This window comes from Rattus norvegicus, chromosome 5 (genome assembly GCF_036323735.1).
Source record: "Rattus norvegicus strain BN/NHsdMcwi chromosome 5, GRCr8, whole genome shotgun sequence".
In the NCBI taxonomy this organism is placed as follows: domain Eukaryota; kingdom Metazoa; phylum Chordata; class Mammalia; order Rodentia; family Muridae; genus Rattus; species Rattus norvegicus.
In genome coordinates this window covers 6,210,839-6,230,968 of record NC_086023.1, presented here as the reverse complement: position 1 = coordinate 6,230,968, position 20,130 = coordinate 6,210,839, and positions in this window count along the sequence as shown.

Here is a 20,130-nt window from a genome sequence, read left to right as displayed (position 1 = left end):
CTCATAGGTAGCAATGAATAGCCTAGAAAGAGCACCAGTGGAAGGGGAAGCCCTGGGTCCTGACAAGACTAAACCCCCAGTGAATATGATTGTTGGGGGGAGGGCAGTAATGAGCGGAGGATGGGGAGGGGAACTCCCATAGAGTAGGGGAAGGGGAGGGCTTAGGGGGAGATTGGCCTGGAAACGGGGGAAAAGGAATAACAATTGAAATGTAAATAAGAAATACCCAAGTTAATTAAGATGGAGGAAAAAAAAATCATGATCATAGTGTGAGACAAAGCTATGCATTGGTCTCTGAGATATCAGTCACTTGTCTCTGCAGCTTATCCTGGCCTATTTTTATATGTTGTTCAGCCAAGACTCTGTAACCTTGATTTCATGCAGATGACTGAAAATTCTGTTACTTTGCTAATCGGAAAATATATTTCCTTCCTGTTCAAAAAAAAAAATAAAGAGCTGGGATTAAAGACATGTGTCCCACTACTGCAGATCTTTCGTCTGTGTATGTGAATTAATACTATTTCAATTTTTTTCTATATTAAAACTCACAACCTATCATAGCAAAATAAATTCTTGTTATTTAATTTATTCCCATTTCCTATCACCCTACTGTCCCCTTCCTCACACTCCTGTTTTTCTTGAAGCTGCTCTCTTTGATATGAGTGGTTTGACTCTGAGTCTTAGATTTCAATTTTTTCTCTTATATGGTATGTATAATTGCCTTTTTCTCGTTAATGTGCCATCCAAGGACACAAAAGCAGTTAAATACAACTGCTTCAGGAGCAGTTGCCATTACTTTTTCTAGTTATTGACAGTTGTAGAACATGCAGTCAGTGGAAACTATCACAAAGAGAAATTAAAACTTCATTTGGTAATGTTTGTCAGTCTGAGTTTTCACAAGAAAATTAAGATGAAGAAAGAGTCACAAAGATAGTCTATGTTGCTAACATACAATTATTTAAGATGAATGGAAAGTAGACTGCCTCTTCATTCCCTTTGAAAATAAAATAAGGTTTTGGTGTTAGCAACTGAAAAGGCTCAACAACAGCAGCTAGCTATTACTGCCTTCTTATACTTAGTGCTTTCTACACTTCGCTTTGCCTTTAACTTCTCCATGTAACCTCACACACTATTATGATATATTTTGAATATAAACTTTGCTGATAAGAATGTTTCTCTTTAAGGCAAAAGAAGATAAAAAAGTATCTTTGACCTGTCCAAGAATTCATGACTAGCCTAGTAGGATATAAATCTCTCATCAGCCACATCCATCTACTGCTTTTACATCCTGCATTCTTGACTATTCTGGGAACTGGATTTGGTTCCACTAATTAACTAATGCTGTTTTCAGAAGATTGTAAAAGAAATTGTTTTTAGAGGTATCATTGTCTCTTTTCAAACATCTTTCAACATGATCTATGTTAAATTCCAAACAGCTTTCCTGTTTCATCTTATCTACAAACATTAACCTTGTATCCTTGCTGTTGACTGAAATAGCACCTGCCTGTCTTTCCTTGATTCAGGTTCTATTATTCATGAGTTCACAATTGGGATCCTTGCAACATCACTTTAAGGTTTTCTTCTTCTGTCAACCAATTGCTTATGTTACCAGTAATTATCTTCTGGAACATGGATGATGTGTACTTTACCTAATTAGGACTTCTGCCCCTCCTCATGTGGTAGAAAATAAAGGTCAGGTTTCTTAGGACAAACACCATTCTTTTATAATTTGGGCCTGATAATAACCTTTCAGCCTCAACTCTCTTTCTCCCTCTGTATACATTAGCTTTAAATAAGATCATTTTGCTTTCTTTATGATGCAGCATCAGCTTCCACAAGTACTTTTCCATTCTTTCTGCTATGAATTCATACCCACTCTCTGTTTACAGCATTATTTATTTTACCACTCATATAAAGTCTTCCTTGTTATCATATCTTAATTGTTAATATTTAGAGATGTTTTTCCCATATCAGAAGAAGGAAATTATGCATATCTTGATATATCAAAAGAAAAATGCTCTTTTGTGTTGTCTTCCATTTTCTTTGCCTTAAACATAGAAGTAGGTAAATTACTTTTTTTGAAAACATCAGAGGTAGAACATTATATACAAGCACAAAAATTCACTTGTTATCAACCAGTATCAGCAGTATTGTCAGCTGAATGTGGTTCCAGATGGTAAAGCTATCTATACAACAATGTGTAGCTTAAATATGATTAGAGATCACTTCTTGTGTCAGGCCCAGCTTTAGCAAATTTGTGGATTATCTTGTAATTGAATACTGGGGGGGAATTGCTGGATGAACTTGGGCCTGGGAACTCCTTATCATCCTAAAGCTCAGACACTCTGGGCATTTGCCTGAGAACCTATGGCAGAGTGAAGTTTTGATTCCCATGGAGATGGGTTCATTTTTTTTATTCTTCCAGTCTCCAAGACAAAATCCATGGTGTGAGCAGCCATGTAGACAGTGCCAAAACCACCTAGAAAAGACCCACAATTGTCACAGAGCTAGGTGAAAGTATGAACCATTGAAATTGCTGACTACTAGGAAACCATGACAATTTCGTTTTTCTTTCTTTTTTTTTTAACCCTCATTTAAGTAAAAGAACCTAAGTGAAGCTAAGTGAAGGCATTTACAGGAAGAATTCAACTTGCTACAGAGACATTTATTTTCTTCTGCCTCATGATGGCCAGGATGTTATTCTAACTGACCTATTTAGAAATGTTTAAGAGTAATAGAACAAGCAGTTGGTGAGGATTGGCAATTTTCTTAAGCTAGTTCATGCGTCATTCTGCTCTTGTTTGTCCAGCTGCCAGGATAAATTATGATCTGTTGAAGTGGATCTTGCTTGGTGCTCTTTGATGTTCTCTGGAACATTTGGAAAGTCACATGTGTCTTTCTGAACAAGTGCATCATTTGAGGGACTAATGCAGCAAAAATGATGCAAGGATATTCTGGAAGCAGACAGGAACTTACTATGGGTGGGAAAAAAGAGCAAGGGAAAGACCAAAGGACATTTGGGACTGTCCAGTTCCAAATGTTACTCAGTGTGCTGGGACAGTATGATGTCATCTCTTCATTGATGTGTCTAGCATCTGGGATTTCACAAATGTTACAGTTGAATCACATTGTTACTCATTACTTTGAATTAGTTCACAAATCTGTACCTTTTTTTCAGGTTTTCCATATTTAAAATGGAAACTGGACTGGTCCTTCATACTCAGGTTGAGAATACCATTTATGGAAGCTATAGAAGACTATGTTCCTATTATAGATAGTCATTTCCTTTTGGCCCTCATTCATCTCCCTTTTATCATATGTCATTTATACATTTCAAAAAGTTCATTTCTATTATGATCTTTATGATTTTCTCTTCAACTGTGCACAGTTTATATATTTTAAAAATTTAAGAATACATAGCTTTTTTTGTCTCATAAAAATGGATATCCTTCATTTCTCTCCTCATCTCTTTCTCCATATATAACTGGTAAATGCTTTCAGGCGATTACTTCTTTCGATTCTCACAATAGCCAGGTGAAATATATTACTATTCCTTGTTTATCAGAATAAAAGGACTGGCTTAATGAAAGCAGATAATTTGCAGATATAGCAGGATCTGGGATGCCTATGAGTTAGACTCACACCATAGTGTGATTGTGTGTTTCAGGTGATCCCATCCATTCTTCCCAAGATAGTAGGGATCATTATTCTAAAAACAAGCCTAGTTCTTGAGCAAACAGAAGACATCTTACAGCCAATAATAAAGAAAGAGCTACAACTGGTCTTGTAGATTATTTATTATTATCTTCTAGAAAGAAAAACTTTTTGTTATAAGTGTTTTCAATTTTTGAGTACCCATTTATTATTTTTCTGATCCTTGACAAGTTGGCCTGAAGATATACCCTTACAGCTAAGCACATAATTCTGGAAGAGTTAAAGGATTATACAGTGTAATGGGTGCATGTACAAATTAAATTTTAAAACACAGTGCCTAATGAACAGCTGAAACTTGCAAGAAAACGTAGTTATACTGGACAGATTTTCCATTACAATAATGAGAAATTGTTCTCTTTGTTTCAACCACACATAGACATTTTCCATCTTGTTTTGAGTAGGCCTATTTGACTTCAAATGTTCCTGTGACTTTTATAGTAGGGCTGAGGATGAAGGTCAGTGGTTACTGCTTGCCTGGAATGGGTGAGGGCATGAGCTTGATTCTCAGAACTACAAATAATAGGTTTTAATGGTTCAAAGATTTTATAGAAGTGTTTTTCTGTTCCAGGTGTTGTAGGCAGACATCAGAACTTGATGAATATAGATAACTATAGGAACAGTTTATGAAGACAGAGTCCACTTCCAAGAGAAGAATGGAGCAGAATTGGAATCAAGGTTGGTTGGAAACTCAGTGGCCTATGTGTCAGTAGTCTGGATTCCTGGGATTTGTAAAGCACCCACCTTTTTAGTACATGCTCTATTATGAAGCTTAGTGAGTAGGGTATTCCATCTCCTATTGTGCAAACTACTTTATACGCTAATATTGATCTCACCCCCTCACTATTATCCCTCCATAACAATATGTAATTACTCATTCTTATCAAGAAGCATCTTGCTAACTTTTAGTGAATGAATACCTCCTTAACTAAAGTTGAATGTATGCTATGTACAAATTGCTTTTCTGGGTATTATGCAGATGGAAAAGTTTACAATCATTGCGCACACATGATGTATGGTTATGGCATAGAAGATTCACACATATATTGTACAGATGGGGAACTGATCAAGCCAGCTCAGTCAGTCAACAGGATCTCAAGGGAATGAGTGAGGATTGAAAAGAAAAAGACAATTAGTCAACATTATAACATGACTCCAGCCAGTGCTGAGGCTGAATGCAAACAGCCACATGGTCATATGGTCATAGTCTATATAATATATCTGTTGCTGACTAATAGCCTCCTCTATTTCCTGCAAATCTATTCTTTCCTTAGCAGTTCATTGTTAAGGGGAACCAGGATTTGCATCCCCTTGAGACCTCCTGTGGTGAGCTTAAGGTGAGGTCTTAGCCAATTAACATCAAACAACTTTTGAAAATAATTTAAAATAAGTAAACTATCTTATTTGAATTTTCTTTGCCACAATTTGTTCAGGATATAACTGATGTCCCATATATTGGAAAAGATATTGCCTTTGAATCTTTTCTAGAGCTAAAACTAATCCTAAAGATTTCAAAGCTTGTTTAAGAGGAAAAAGCTGTAGTAAAACTCCTTCAGAGAGATCAGCTAATAAAATTAATGAATTATATACATAGAAGGGTACAAAATCCTTACTCGTCTTGAAGCAGTGACAAATTTTGACATACTGTAGGGATATTAGCTATCCCCTGAGGCAAAACTTTTCAATAATATCACTTCATGGGCTCTTTAAAATTACAAGGAAGCACACTAAATACAAACCTTTTGCAATCATCAAGATGCAAAGGAATAGCATAAAAACAATGGCAGCTGGAATAGGTAAGCCAGGTTGTAATGCACCTATAAACTCCATAGTTTCATTAACCTTTCATAAATCTTGCAATAATTTCCATTTGATTTTTTTCTTAATTACAAATTTGAGTGAATTAAAATCTTGGGCTTGTGATTGAACTGTAAACTGCAGCTGATGAAACATTGGCAGTTTAACTATAATTTTTAAGGATTTTTCTTCAATATTAGAGCATAACCATAATTTCGGAAAGCAAAAGCAATTTTTAACAGTATAAGCAATCCATTCTCTCTAAAATCAATACCAAGTGTATTATTTTCATGTTACAAAGCTTGACTGCCAGCATGATGGTGGAGTTTTTAATACCTCATAAAAGAGATATTGTTTTAAATCTTATCTTTTATAAGTCTAGCTTCTAGGACAAGAATTACATAAAATACTACCCCATTTTAGAGGTAGTTATAGAGACTTATTTTCCTAGGTTGGTTCATGCCATGCGTTGTTGCTAGAATGGCTCCAACCCTGTTACCAGTTTTAGGCCAACTTTCTGTTACCAATGTTACAAAATTTTAATCATACCCAATAACTTATAAACCAATAATCTATAACCAAGATATGCAAAACATATTTATACATTTAAGACCAGTCAGATGTAAGTGGCCACACACATCTTACACATCTTTTGCCAAAACATCTTGGACAAGGGGAACAACTGTTTTTCTGAAATCCATTCTCTCTCTCCTGTCCATAGTTTAAACTATCTCTAATCAAGGTCCAAAGACTAAAACCATCTATGTGAATTATCTTTGCTCCTCTAGATTTTAGCGTAACTCTAAGCACACACACAAAAACATTCTACCATTAGCTTATCCCCCTTTACAAAGTTTATTCGCTGCTGGCACAAATCTTTATTTTCCTTTGCCATTTATTTTCCTTTGTGTGCACTCCTTCTCCTGTGGTGTCCTTCATTATACTCCTTGTACTTGAACTCCAACATTGAGGTGCCATCTGACCAATCCTGCTTAGTCAGTCAATAGGGTCTCAAGGGAGGGAGTGAGGATTGAAGAAAAAAAAGACAATCAGACAACACTATTTTTGGTTGTGAGGTTAGACTTTAATGGCTGAGCCATCTCTTTAGCCCTAGAAAATATCATCCTGAGTGAGGTAACTCAATCACAGAAAACCATACATGGTATGTACTCACCGATAAGTGGATATTAGACCAAAAGCTCGAATTACCCAAGATGCAATCCATGGACCACATGAAGCTCAGGAAGAAGAATGACCAAATTGAGGATGTTTCAGTCCTTCTTAAAAGGGGGAACAAAATTATTTTTAGGAGAGGATATGGAGGCAAAGTTTGGAGCATAGACTGAAGGAATAGCCATTCAGAGCCCGCATCCACATGTGGCCCCTATATATACAGCCACCAAAACTAGATAAGATGGTTGAAGCTAAGAAGTGCATGCTGACAGGAATCGGATATAAATCTATCCTGAGAGACACAGTCAGAACATGACATGATAGCAGCAAACCACTGAACTGAGAATGGGATCCCTGTTGGAGGAATTAGAGAAAGGATTGAAAGAGCTGAAGGGGCTTGTAACCCCGTTAGAACAACAATATCAAACAACCAGATCTTCCAGGGACTAGACCACTACGCAAAGACTATACATGGACTTAGCCATGGCTCCAGTTACATATGTAGAAGAGGATAGCCTTGTTGGGCACCAATGGAAAGAAAAGCCCTTGGTCCTGCAAAGGTTGGACACCCAGTGTAAGGGAATGTGGGGGGGAGCAGTAAGGGAGGTGGATGGGAAGGGTAACAACCCTGATAGAAGAAGGGGAGGGAGAAGGAATGGGGGCTTATGGACAGAAAACCGGGAAAGGGGATAACATTTGAAATGTAAATAAAGAAATATCCAATAAAAAATGGAAAAATTAAAAAAAAAGACTACACTATAACATGACTCTGGCTAGTGCTGAGGCTGGAGTGGGGGCCGGAGTGGAAGCAGTGTCTATTTTTTCCCAGTCAGCTTTTATACCTTTCTAGTTACTTGCACAAAACAGAACCAGTTCTTAAATCAAAGGCAGTGTAATAAAACAAGGTAATAAACAAAAAGGTCACACAAAGCAGTAAACAAAGCCCCCTGGTTGCTGTTTCTATGGGATTAACAGGATGACTAAGATAAAAGGAATGCCACTGCATTCCTAGGCTGAGTTTATATTGAGCTTTGTATTAGCCCAATTGTGCATACTCTTATCTGAGCCTACTTCCCTGATTACTGTGACAAGTTCTTTCCAAATTTCTAGAAGCAACCCAAAAAGTGCTCCATAGGGAACAAAATGTTTAACCAAATATAAACTAAAATGATGTGAGATCACTTAGATAAATATAGGTGTGCACTGGCTCATCTTGGACAGTATATCACAGTGTTTTAGAAGCCTGAAAACAGGATCAGCACAGAGGAGAGAGAGATCATGACACTGACATCGCGTAACTAGCAGAGGTGCTGAGATTGCAGTGAAAATTGAGCTTCAGTTCATGTTAACATGATGTGAATGTCTTGATATCAGTGAAAACTAGTTGATAGCATTATTAATAACAAAGGATATCCATCCATGGAGTGGGGAATCTCTTGAAATTTTAGAGAAGAAAGAAGCTAGAAAGTCATTTTAGAGATTCTGATCATGTCTGTTGGTTACACAAGCATTAGAAAAGTTGAAGTCACAGTGTTCATTTGTTATGCACTTACATGATCATCCACATCATCATAAGTACCCATGAGGACTTGAAGAAAGTTCAGTTTGAGGGATAAGTAGTTTTTGTTTTTGTTTTTGTTTTTTTTTTTTTGTGGAGCAGTTGGTAGGTTTGGTATGTGCTGTAGTCAAGAATTAATAGGAAACCAACAATGGTATAGATATTGAAAGAAAGTATTTTGTTAAGTATAGAACAGATAATTCATGTGATCTTATATTTGAAGTTAGTTATTCAAATAATATATCCTACAGTGTGGCTTATGAGGTTGTGAACTGAGTGAGAAATTCATAACAAAGGCAACATTGAGATACCCAAAGGTAGAGATTTAAGGCACAGATAAAATTCAAGGTATTAGGAAACAGTCTTTGAAAACTGTTCCAACAAGAGGAGATGTGTGTGGGGACACTCACCAGGTCCCTAGTTATGGGTGCTATTTGGGAAAGTTAGGGAATGCTTGTCTGGTAGGTCCTTGTTGAGAAAAGTATGTCACTGGGAACAGGCTTTGGGTATTTCTATTCACACCCCATTTCCTCTTCATGCTTTCTTCTTGCATTTGAAGATATGCGCTTTTAGCTTCCTGTTCCTATCACAATGTCTGTTGCCTGTTGTCATGCTTCCCTGCCATGGTGAACTCGTGTTATTTCAGAACCATTAGTGCAACTAAATACTTTCTTCTATCAGTTTGGTAGTAATGTTTATTATAGAAACAGAAAAGTAACTAGTGCAATGTATAAACTTTAGTTTCTAGAAACTAGAGTAGAAGAATGTAGAAATAATTCAGTGTCACAAATCTCCAAGTATGCCTTCAAGGTATGCAAATGTCAACATTGTAAGTTTGAAGATGGGTTTTTAAATAAAATAATAAGCAGCACTTCTCAGCATAAAGAGGGAGAAATATTAATTCTCTCCTTTTTTCACACACACATCAAAGTCATATATACACATATACATGTACATTCACATCCTGACATACATACACATACACAGTCAGACATATACTGAAACACATATACACATGCACACACATACTGATATTTACATCCATACAGGTTCATGCACACATATTTGTGTGCACATACATATACACACATAGACACATACACTGAGAGGCACAGAAACTTACACATAGCCACATACATACACATAGCCTCATAGTTAAATAAAAACAGTCAAGATAAAATGAAGGTAACTATTTCATTTATCCATCATAGTTTTATTATTGTACCAAATAGTATGTCCTTTCACTGAGAGGTGGACAAGACTGTCCTGACCTAATTACTTAGCACACGAAACAAGCATGGAATCAATGGGTATGACTATACAAAGTTTATAAACTTTATAAAAGTTTATAGTTGTTCTCCTAGTCCCTAGGTCAACTGGACCACTAGCATCTACAAAAGTAATAAAATGGAGTCCCAGAATCTACCAAAGGGCTGTCAAAACACCACCACCCAACAACAACAGGTCTGAACCAGTAATGTGCTAATCATTCTTGATGATTCTGCAAGTGCTTAAGCCCTCAGTTCCTCTGCTTAAAGGGAATTGTGGGAGAAAGTGAGCTCAAGCTGAGGTAGGGTGAAAAGTGAGAGACCCTTGAGGGAAGATTATCTTAGCATTGAAGGTGTAACCATTTTTGCATTGATATTAATAAGTGAAATTGGCCTGAAGTTCTCTTTCTTTGTTGGGTCTTTGTGTAGTTTAGGTATCAGAGAAACTGGTTTGACAGAATAAGTTAGGTAGTGTTCCTTCTGCTTTTATTGTATAGCAGCATAGTTTGAGGAGTGTTGGTATTAGCTTTTCTTTGAATTCTGGTAGAATTCTGCATTAAAGCCATCTGGCCTTGATCTTTTTCTGGTTGGGAGGGTTTTACTGACTTCTATTTCCTTGGGAGATATGGAGCTATTTAGATAGTTTACCTGTCCTTGATTTAACTTTGGTACATGGTATCAGTCAAAAAAAAGTCACCCATTCCATCTAGATTTTCCAGTTTTGTTGAGTGAAGGTTTTTGTAATAAGATCTGATGATTTCTTTTGAATTTCCTCAGTTTCTGTTGTTATGTCTCCTTTGTCATTTCTGATTTTTTTAAATTTGGATATTGTTTCTGTGTCCTTGAATTAGTTTGGCTAAGGGTTTATCTATCCTGCTGATTTCATCAAATAACCAACTTTTGGCTTTGTTGATCTTTGTATCATTTTCTTTGTTTCTAACTGGCTGATTTCTGCTCTGGTTTGATTATTTCCTGTTGTCTACTCCTCTTTGGGTTTTTGTGTGTGTTGTTAAGTTGTTAGTGTAGGATCTCTCCAGGTTTTTTATGAGGGCATTTAGTGCTATGAATTTTCCTCTTAATGCTGCTTTCATTGTGTCCTATAAATTTAGATATGCTGTCCCTTTGTTTTAATTGAATTCTAGAAAGTCTTTTATTTCTTTATTTCTTCCCTTATCAAGTTAAGAGAGTTGTTCAGTTTCCATGGGTATGTGGGCTTTCTGTTTTTGTCATTGAAATCTGGTCTTAGTCCATGCTGATCTGATAGGATGCAACAGATTATTTCAATCTTTTTGTATTTGTTGCGGCCTATTTTGTGACTGAGTATATGATCAATTTTGGAGAATGTACCATGAGGGGCTCAGAATAAGGTATATTCTTTTATTTTAGGATACTATGTTCTGTTAAATTCATTTGATTCATAACCTCTATTAGTTTTACTGTGTCTCTGTTTAGTCTCTGCTTCAATGATCTATCAGTTGGTGACAGTGAGGTGTTAATGTTTCCCACTATTATTGTGTGGGGTTCAATGTGTGTTTTGAGCTTTAGTAAAGTTTCTTTTATGAAAGTGGGTGCCCTTGCATTTGGGGCATAGATGTTCAGAATTGAGATTTTGTCTTGGTGGATGTTTCCTTTGATGAGTATGAAGTGAAAGTACAGAATACCTAGGATACCAACACACAGAATTTAAGAATTTTAACAAGCAGAAAGAACAAGTGAGCATGCTACAATCCCACCTAGAAGAGAGAAGAAAATAATCACAGGAGGCAGAGGGAGGGAGGAACTTAGGTGGAAGAGGGCAGGAGGAGGGCAAAAGGAGAACAGGATTCATTATGGAGGGTGGACAGGAGAGAAGACCAGAGGGTCAGAAGAAAGAATGGAAATATGCAGCCTCAGAAGCTGGGAGGTAGGGGGAGACCCCCTAGAAAGTACCAGAAACTTAGGATATGAAAGACTCTCAGGACTCAATGGGAGTGACCTTAGATGAAATACTCAACAGTAGAAAGAGGGATAGAGTCCACCTCCAGTAGATAAACAGGGCTTTAAGAGAGGAATGGTATCACCAACCCAGTCAAAATTTTTGGCACAGTAGTGAACCTGTCTTAAAGGAAGTGCAGGAACAAATATGGAGAAGAAATGGGAGAAAGTTGTTCCTATGACTGGCTCCACTGGGGATCTATCTCATGGATACACCAAACCTTGACACTATCACTGGTGCTATGGTGTGCTGGCTGTCCTCTTAGAGACTCAACCATCAGTTGACTGAGACAGATGCAGATACTTACATCCAACAATTGGAATGAAGTTGGGCACCCCAGTGGTTGAATTAGGATAAGGATGAAAGACACAGAAGAGGAGGTTTACCCATAGGAAGACCAGCAGTCTCAACTAAATGGTACCCCAGACACTAAGCCACCAAAGAAGCAACATACAGGAGATGGTCTGAGGCCCTTGACACATATATAGCTGCGGATTGCCTGGTCTGGCCTCAGTGGAAGAAAGATGCACCTAATCCTTGAGAATCGAGGCAACAGAAAGCAAAGAGGCCTAGAGGTGGGGGAGCATCCTCTTGGAGACAAAGGGGAAGAGGAATGTGATGAGGAACTGTGAAAGAGAGACTGGAAAGGGGGCAATGGTCAGATTGTAAAATAATAATAATAATAATGTAACTAAATAGAGTCATAATATCAGTTTTATTAGTGAAAATAAATAAGATGCTGATTTAGGCATCATAAATGCTTCTTTTTTTATTGTGGCCTTGGCTTTTTTTTATGGGATATTTTTTTATTTACATTTCAAATGTTATCCCCTTTCCTGATGTCCTGTCCATAAACCCCTATCCTATACCTTCTCCTCCTTCTTCTATGAGAGTGTCCCCCTCCTCATCCACCCACTCCTTCCCACCTTCCCACCCTGACATTCCCCTACATTGTGGGGGAGGGGTCCAGCCTTGGTAGGACTAAGGGCTTCTCCTCCCATTGGTGTTCAACAAAGCCATCCTCTGTTAAACAGAGACTATGAAATCTAGAAGATCCTGGGTAGATATATACAGATCCTAAGAGAACACAAATTCTAGCTCAGGATACACTAGCAAGCAAAACTCTCAAACAACATAGATGAAGAAACCAAGATATTCCATAACAAAACCAAATTTACACAATATCTTTCCACAAATCCATCCCTGCAAAGGATAATATATAGAAAACTCCAACACAAAGAGGAAAATTATACCCTTAAAAAAGACGTGCAACAAACCCAAAAGAAGAGAAGCATGCACACACAGTTCCACGTCTAGTAACAAAAATAACAGGAAGCAGCAATCACCGTTCCTTAATATCTCTTAACATCAATGGACTCAATTCCCCAATAAAAAGACAGACTAACAGACTGCACAGGTACAGAGGAGCCAGCATAAATGCTTCTTAACATTGGTCATTTGTATGTATTTGACTTATATTTCTTTTCTATTTTAATAGGATATTAACTTTAAGTATTTGCATCAGCATAGTAGAAAGGGGAAGATAAGTAGTGAGCAGAATCTTGATGTTTCCTCAAGATTCAAGCCTGATCTATAGCTTTAAAACACCAGACTGACATAAAATAGACCAGCCACACCAAGCTCACTATGTTATATTGATGTACTTGAGCTCTCTATGCTATATTGAAACACTTGATAAGCTCTTCAAATGCAAATAAGATGAAATTTAATGAGCTATGCAGTCCCATCAAGTTAAATGCTTTCTTGTTTCTTCTCACATGACTATTCATGGGTTTTCCTTTTTTTTCCCCTGACTTTTCCTTTATCACTAACTTTTTCTGTATAGAACACTCTTCACTGCCCCTTTTGAATCTGTACAGTTTCAAGGATTTTACTAGCACTTCTATTTTAAAGATCTGTATTTATAGTCTTCTAAGAATATGTTTGGAAGCTTGGTATTCTTTGCTGTAATCATAGCATACTAAATCCTATAGGATGGCATGTTTGTTACTGTCAATATTTTTCTCTAACTGCTCATATAGACTTAGCAACAACCACCTCAAGTGACAGAGTCCAGTCTGGTTTTGCCCCTCTTCTCATAGTTAAGTCAAATCTTTCCTTCCATCAGTGCAGACTTAATTTCATGCTTGACTCCTTGCTTAGCCTAAAAAGATATACTAACTTATTCATATTAACTTATTCTCTGGTGTTGATTGATTGTTGGATAGAACTGAACCTACAGTTTATTCTCTGTTCTCCCCACATCTGCACTGATGAAAAAAAAAATCCTGACCATTACTCAATTCCCAGAACAATGCCTCCAACTCTCCAACTTGACACTTCCAATTAGAAATCATTTCAAACTCAACACTTACAAATTGAGCTCCTTACTTTGACAACATTTAATTTTCACGTTCAATCTTCATGGTAAACTCCATTTCTTGGCCATACCTACTCCTGTCCCATAAAAATACTAGCTTTTATTTTGTTCCTGCTTATTTTCTATGTGATTTTTGGAGAACTCCTATTTTGAAACTCTACTTAATTTCACTTTTATTACGATTGATTTTATTTTATGGGAAGAAAATCGCTAGTTATTTTTAATATTTGTTGATTTTCTTCTATTTAAAATTTATACATGATTTCTTATAGTGCTTAATGATATCATATTTAATTGTGAATTACCTTGTTCAATTTTTCAAGTGTTCACTTTTTATTTTTTATTCCTACACTCATCATATGAATAACTTAGAAAAGGATCTTAAGCCTGAGAGATGGTTCAGTAGGTAAATCTTTGTACTGCAAAGCTTGATACCTTGAGTTTGATTACCCAAGATACAATCCATAGACCACATGAAGCTCAAAAGGAATGACAACAAAAGTTTGGCGGCTTTAGTTCTTCTTAGAAGGGGGAAAAATATATTTTTAGAAGAAGATATGGAGACAAAGTTTAGAGCAGAGACTGAAGGAATGACCATTCAGAGCCTGCCCCACCTGGGGATCCAGCCCATATACATACATCCACAAAACCCTGACAATATTGCTGATGTCAAGAAGGGCATGCTGATAGAGTCCTGATATTGCTGTCTCCGAAGAGGCTGTGCCAGAGCATGACCAATACAGAGGCGGATGCTCGAAGCCAACCATTGAACTGAGAATGGGATTCTTATGGGAGGAGTTAGAGAAAGGATTGAGGGAGCTGAAGGGGTTTACAACCCCATAAGAAGAACAATGTCAACCAACCAGAGCTCCCAGGAACTAAACCACCACCCAAAGAGTCCACATGGACAGACCCATGTCTCCACCTGCAAATGTAGCAGAGGATGGCCTTGTTGGGCACCAAAGGGAGGAGAAGCCCTTAGCCCTGCCAAGGCTGGACCCCCAGTGTAGGGGAACGACAGAGCTAGTAGGTGGTAAGGGGTGGATGGATAGGTGGGAGGAACACCCTCATAGAAGTTGGGACATGGGACATGTGATAGGGGGTTTATGGGTGGGAAATTGGGAAAGGGGATAATATTTGAAATGTAAATAAAAAAAAATCCAATTTATCAAAAAAGAAAAAAGGAGACTATAAACAAAAGTTTAAGAGAAGATAATACAATATTTTTTTAAATGCTGTTGTCATCTTTCGTATTCTTGGAAGGACTGAAGACCAAGTTTTCATATACTAATTATTAAGTAGCTGATGATATTTACCTGTGAAAACTTCACTTTGCATCAAATTAACAGGATATTATGAATCCTCTAACAAATGGAGCTATGAATTCTATGCTGAAATCTTCTATGCTTGCAAACCTGGATACATATAGTCATTTCCCTAAATACCAAGAGTTTTAAAGCAATACTGTACGGATATAAAAAGCCATAAGAGTATATGTCACGATGAAATTTTATCTTAGATCTAATTCTCACTAGAGGAAGTCTCAATATGCCACAGGAACTCTTATTTCTGCCATTATTTATTAGTGTTAAGAATACTTGGTAATATGTAAAAGTAAATAAGAGTACTAGTTATAAAAAGCAATAGTTTAAAAAATCATGGAAACTCAAATCACAAATAATAAAAACATAAAACACTAACAATATTTAAGTGTGGTGTCTAAGATGCAATGTTAAAGAAAAGATGGCTTCATTAGTCATGGCTGTAGGGTCGTGTTGACTGAAGTAGAAAAGGAGTTCTGTTTTCAAGGTTTCCAATGTTATAACAGAAAAACAATCTAGTATTTTTTGAGGAGAATGGAAGTTCCTTCTATATTCTTTAGGAAATAAACTCTTCATGCTGAGACAGATGGTGGAAAACAGCAAATAATAACCTTGACCACAGCTTTAATAATATCTCCAGAATAATTAAAATGGCATCATTCCCTTATCAGTTATGACCTCACACCCACTGCATAAAACCAACACAAGTCACTGACAGAAATATGTAAAGAGGCTAAGACAAATAAAGTCCAAATATAGGGCTTTTTGTCATCTAGAGAAAACTCCTAGACAGTTTACACTTTAATCTTACAGTTTAATCTTTTGTAAGTCTCTATCACATATTTGAAAATATTCACATGGTTATTCACAAACCTGGCAATCCCTAAGCTTTCTCCTATATCCTAAGCTTTCTCTTATATCCTGCTATGTAGTCAAGGAAGGAGAAAACAAAAGTTTGATTATTACCAAAAGAAAGAATAGAATATCTTCACATCTTCACAGGTTAATCCAATCTCTTTTCATTCAACAGTCATTTATCTGGAATTTCTCTTCCATCCTCCTACCTAAGGTGGCATCATTTAATACAGTACCAATCGTTTTTCTTGAAGCTATTATGGCAGAAAGGCTTTGTGAGAGAGATATTTTCCATCACAATAACCATCATTTTAGCTTATTATTCTCAAAATATTAACCCATTATATGTAATTTTATTTTGATAGACTTTTTCATACATGTCAGTTACATGAAATCTTACAATCAAATATATGGATTGAAATATTTTACTGGCATTTCAATGTTTGTCCATCACTCTACCACAACCACCAGGTTGCACACCTCTAGTCTTGGCATCTGTGGGTAGTAGGTAATGGATTTTGTGTTATATAATGTACATCTGAAACCACTCTACTGTGTGTGCATTTCTAAGTTTTGTTGGGCAGTTAATCAGATTTTCCCACAAAGTTTGTCCAAATCTTATTCACAGAGAAAGGACTTGAGAGAATTGATGACTCTGGCCAGAGTGCAGATGGCTTTTGGAGAGCCCAAGTTTATTCTGGATGTGTGCCCAGGTCCTAGATTAGAAAAGGGCTATCTTGACATAATGTTTGCTTACTTATCAAATTTAAAAAACATATTTTGGATACCTACTATAGACAAAGTCTGAAATAACCCCACAAATTAGTATGTTAACAATCTGTCTCCCAGACCACTACATAGATAGTTGCTCTATTAAGGCCTTTGTGATAGGTCCTTGGCACAAAGAGAATAAATCTACCCTGTCACGCTTGTGTTATTATTCCTTTCTGACATTGCCTTTATCTTACATTAACTAGAGAAGAACTTCAAGGTTCCCTATTTCTATAGGTCTATTGTGTACCTAAGCAGTCTTGACAGCAGTTTTTTTTTCCTACATTGTATACCCCAAAGCATCACCTAACTCTGACTTTTTAGTTTTAAAGCATCTATGCTTTAACATGTATTTTATTAACTATAACTAGTATATTATAAATCCAAATTGATTTTCTACTATGAGTGTAACTAGGCATATTCCTCAGAAACAGATGATAATAATTAAGTCATATACTATTTCAAGTACATAAACACCCACTATATGCACAGACTTGCTAGTAAAATCCAACACAGCTCACCAACTAGCTGTTTTATTGCTATTTGTTTGTAGTATCACCAATGTGTTAGCTGTTTGAAGAGTCTCCATGTTTGTGTTTCTTCAAGATTAGCACAGTTCATGGATCTAGAAAGCTAGTCCTCTTTTGGGGGCTCTGCTTGACTTAGTAGATGTTTTGGATATTTAAAATCATTTAGTTTGTTTTTCAGACACAGAAAGTATATGTGCAGTAGATGGTTGTAAAGTGTGTGTTAGAAAATTGAGGAATTAAAGCAGCCTAACTTTGTTATGGGCTTCAAAGTAACAGAACCCCATTTAGATGACTGAACTTGAAGATGAAAATAGTTCCAAGACCACTTGGTCAAGGAAGATAGATGAGGTTAATTTAAAATACATAAAGTTTATTCTAGATATAAGACTTCTGGAACTTAAAGAGTTCAGTCGGGGGACCTGGGAGATGGTTCAATGGATAAAATCACTTGGTTCTCTTGCAGAAGACTTGAATTCAGCTCCTAGTACGCACATGAGGGGGCTCATAACCAGCTGTAACTTCAGCACCAAGTTATCTGATGCCCGCTTTGGCTTCTACAGACATTTGTACACTTGTGCTCATATACATACAGGAACGCACACATTAAATAAATATTTGAAGAAAGTTTTAGTTAGAACCCTGTGGCATAAGCAAAAGCACTGAAAAAGAACAAATATGCCATTAGTTTCATCCTTATCTGAAGGTATAGCATCTGATTTCTGTTGCACACATTTTCATCTTATATTATTTAAACTTTAATTTTATCAGATTCTTTTTGAGTAAGTTGAAAATGCATGTAATTTAAAATCAGTAGTTCTACCAAATTAAGATTGAAAATTCAACATTTCTATTCTATTTACTCTCATCTATAATATTCCCTCTCCACCCCTGAAAGAAATGTTCTTTTTATCAGTTAACACTCTGTTAAGTAAGTTAAGTGTTTATTAACTAACAATCAAAAGAGAATATTTACGCAAACTTTTGTATAGTATTAGTTATCTTTTAAAATAGCCACAGTGATTCCCAATACTGGTTAACCTTGTACAGTTCCCTCTCAGATTGCCTAACAATGACATGTACTTGATAGAATGTTCTGGGAATGATTACACCTAGGCTACAGAGCACACTTATCTCCTCTGTTTTCTTCTGGCCCATTATTCTGGAAGAAGGCAGCTTCAATGCTTTAAGACTAAGCAAGCAGCTCTATGGAGTGGTACATGCACCTACAATACTTTTGTTGAAGAGTAGGACACATATCGGCTATTTTATGGATAGCTACACTAATGAAATAGAAATTAAAAAGTTTGTCCTGGTCATCCTTGTAGATAAGATGCTTAAAATTAATTTTATAGCCTTTTAATTCCTGGATATTCTTTTAACTTCACCGTTTATGACACATCTTGTTCCCAAAGTCATCTCATGAAAAAAATGGTGTAAGGTAATAAGTACTTTTTGTTTGTATACCTTGTTACCTAGTAGTCAGTAGCATATAGAATCTGATAAAGGTGAGGGAATTTGACTTTCTCTCAAGCCCCACTCACTTCCCAATAAACATACAAATTTATACTGATTCTTTCCAAAATAATACTCTCTTATATTTAGGTTGTATTAATAATAGCATTTTGTATATAATATATAATACCAATGTATGTTAATATTAGTGATTATCAGTATATTATTAATAATATTTTGTATATTATAATTATGTTAGTGTACTGCAACTAATAATTACTAGTATAATATTAGTAATTTGTGACATATTTTACTATTATTAAATATTAATAATAGTAATATATTAAATTTTAGATAGATAGATAGTAGGGCCACATACAATTCAGTGATAATGTTTTCATTATCTTTAATACCACTACTAGTATCTTATAAATGTTATAAAAAATCTATCAATTTGACTTTTTCTCCTTGAAAACACTAAGTTGAAGTTCTTGAACTTCTTCCAATCTTGAGTGATTGCTCTCTGTGCTACCAGACAGCTCCCCCAAGTATTCCTTTAATAGACCTTCTTTCCCTCTTTGTCACACAATTTTATCATGCTCAATATTTCATCAAACAACTGTCATTTATTATTTCATATTAGGAATTTTTAGTTTAGAATCAATCAAGTTATATCTTGGAACTAAAAAGGATGATTTACAACCATATTTTCAGGACTTTATATGCAAGCACACTTAAAATTATTAGTTTCTTATGCTTCACTTATCTTTCACTGTAGGAAACATAACTGTATTTATTGGAGGGAATAATAACATGAAAAATTTGGAAGGATTACATAAATATCATTATGAGATATTTAATACCTAATCAATATATATATATATATATATATATATATATAAATGAGAATGCTAACTTAAACTATGGATACTTGATTCTAGAATCCTGTCAGTAATGTATAGGAATAAATAATTTTATATACATTTTATTGACTGAACTACTTTTAAGACTTCATTTTGGTTTTATTATGATTGCATGTTTATTATATCAATGACAAGTTCATAAAATATATTCTAAATATAAAATGTAGGTATTATTTATTATATCTTGTATTATACATGATGAACAAAAGGACTTAAAATTGGACAATATGTTCTAAGTTTACATATGACTGAATCCAATAAAGTTAACACTAAAAATAGAAATGTCTAATACATTGAGCATCAAAATATTTTGCCATTCAAAAATTTCTTTTGCTTTCTACCAAATTATTCCCAACATATAACCTTAATTTTTTGTAAAGATTAATAGCTAGTATAGTGAAAAATATTAATAAGT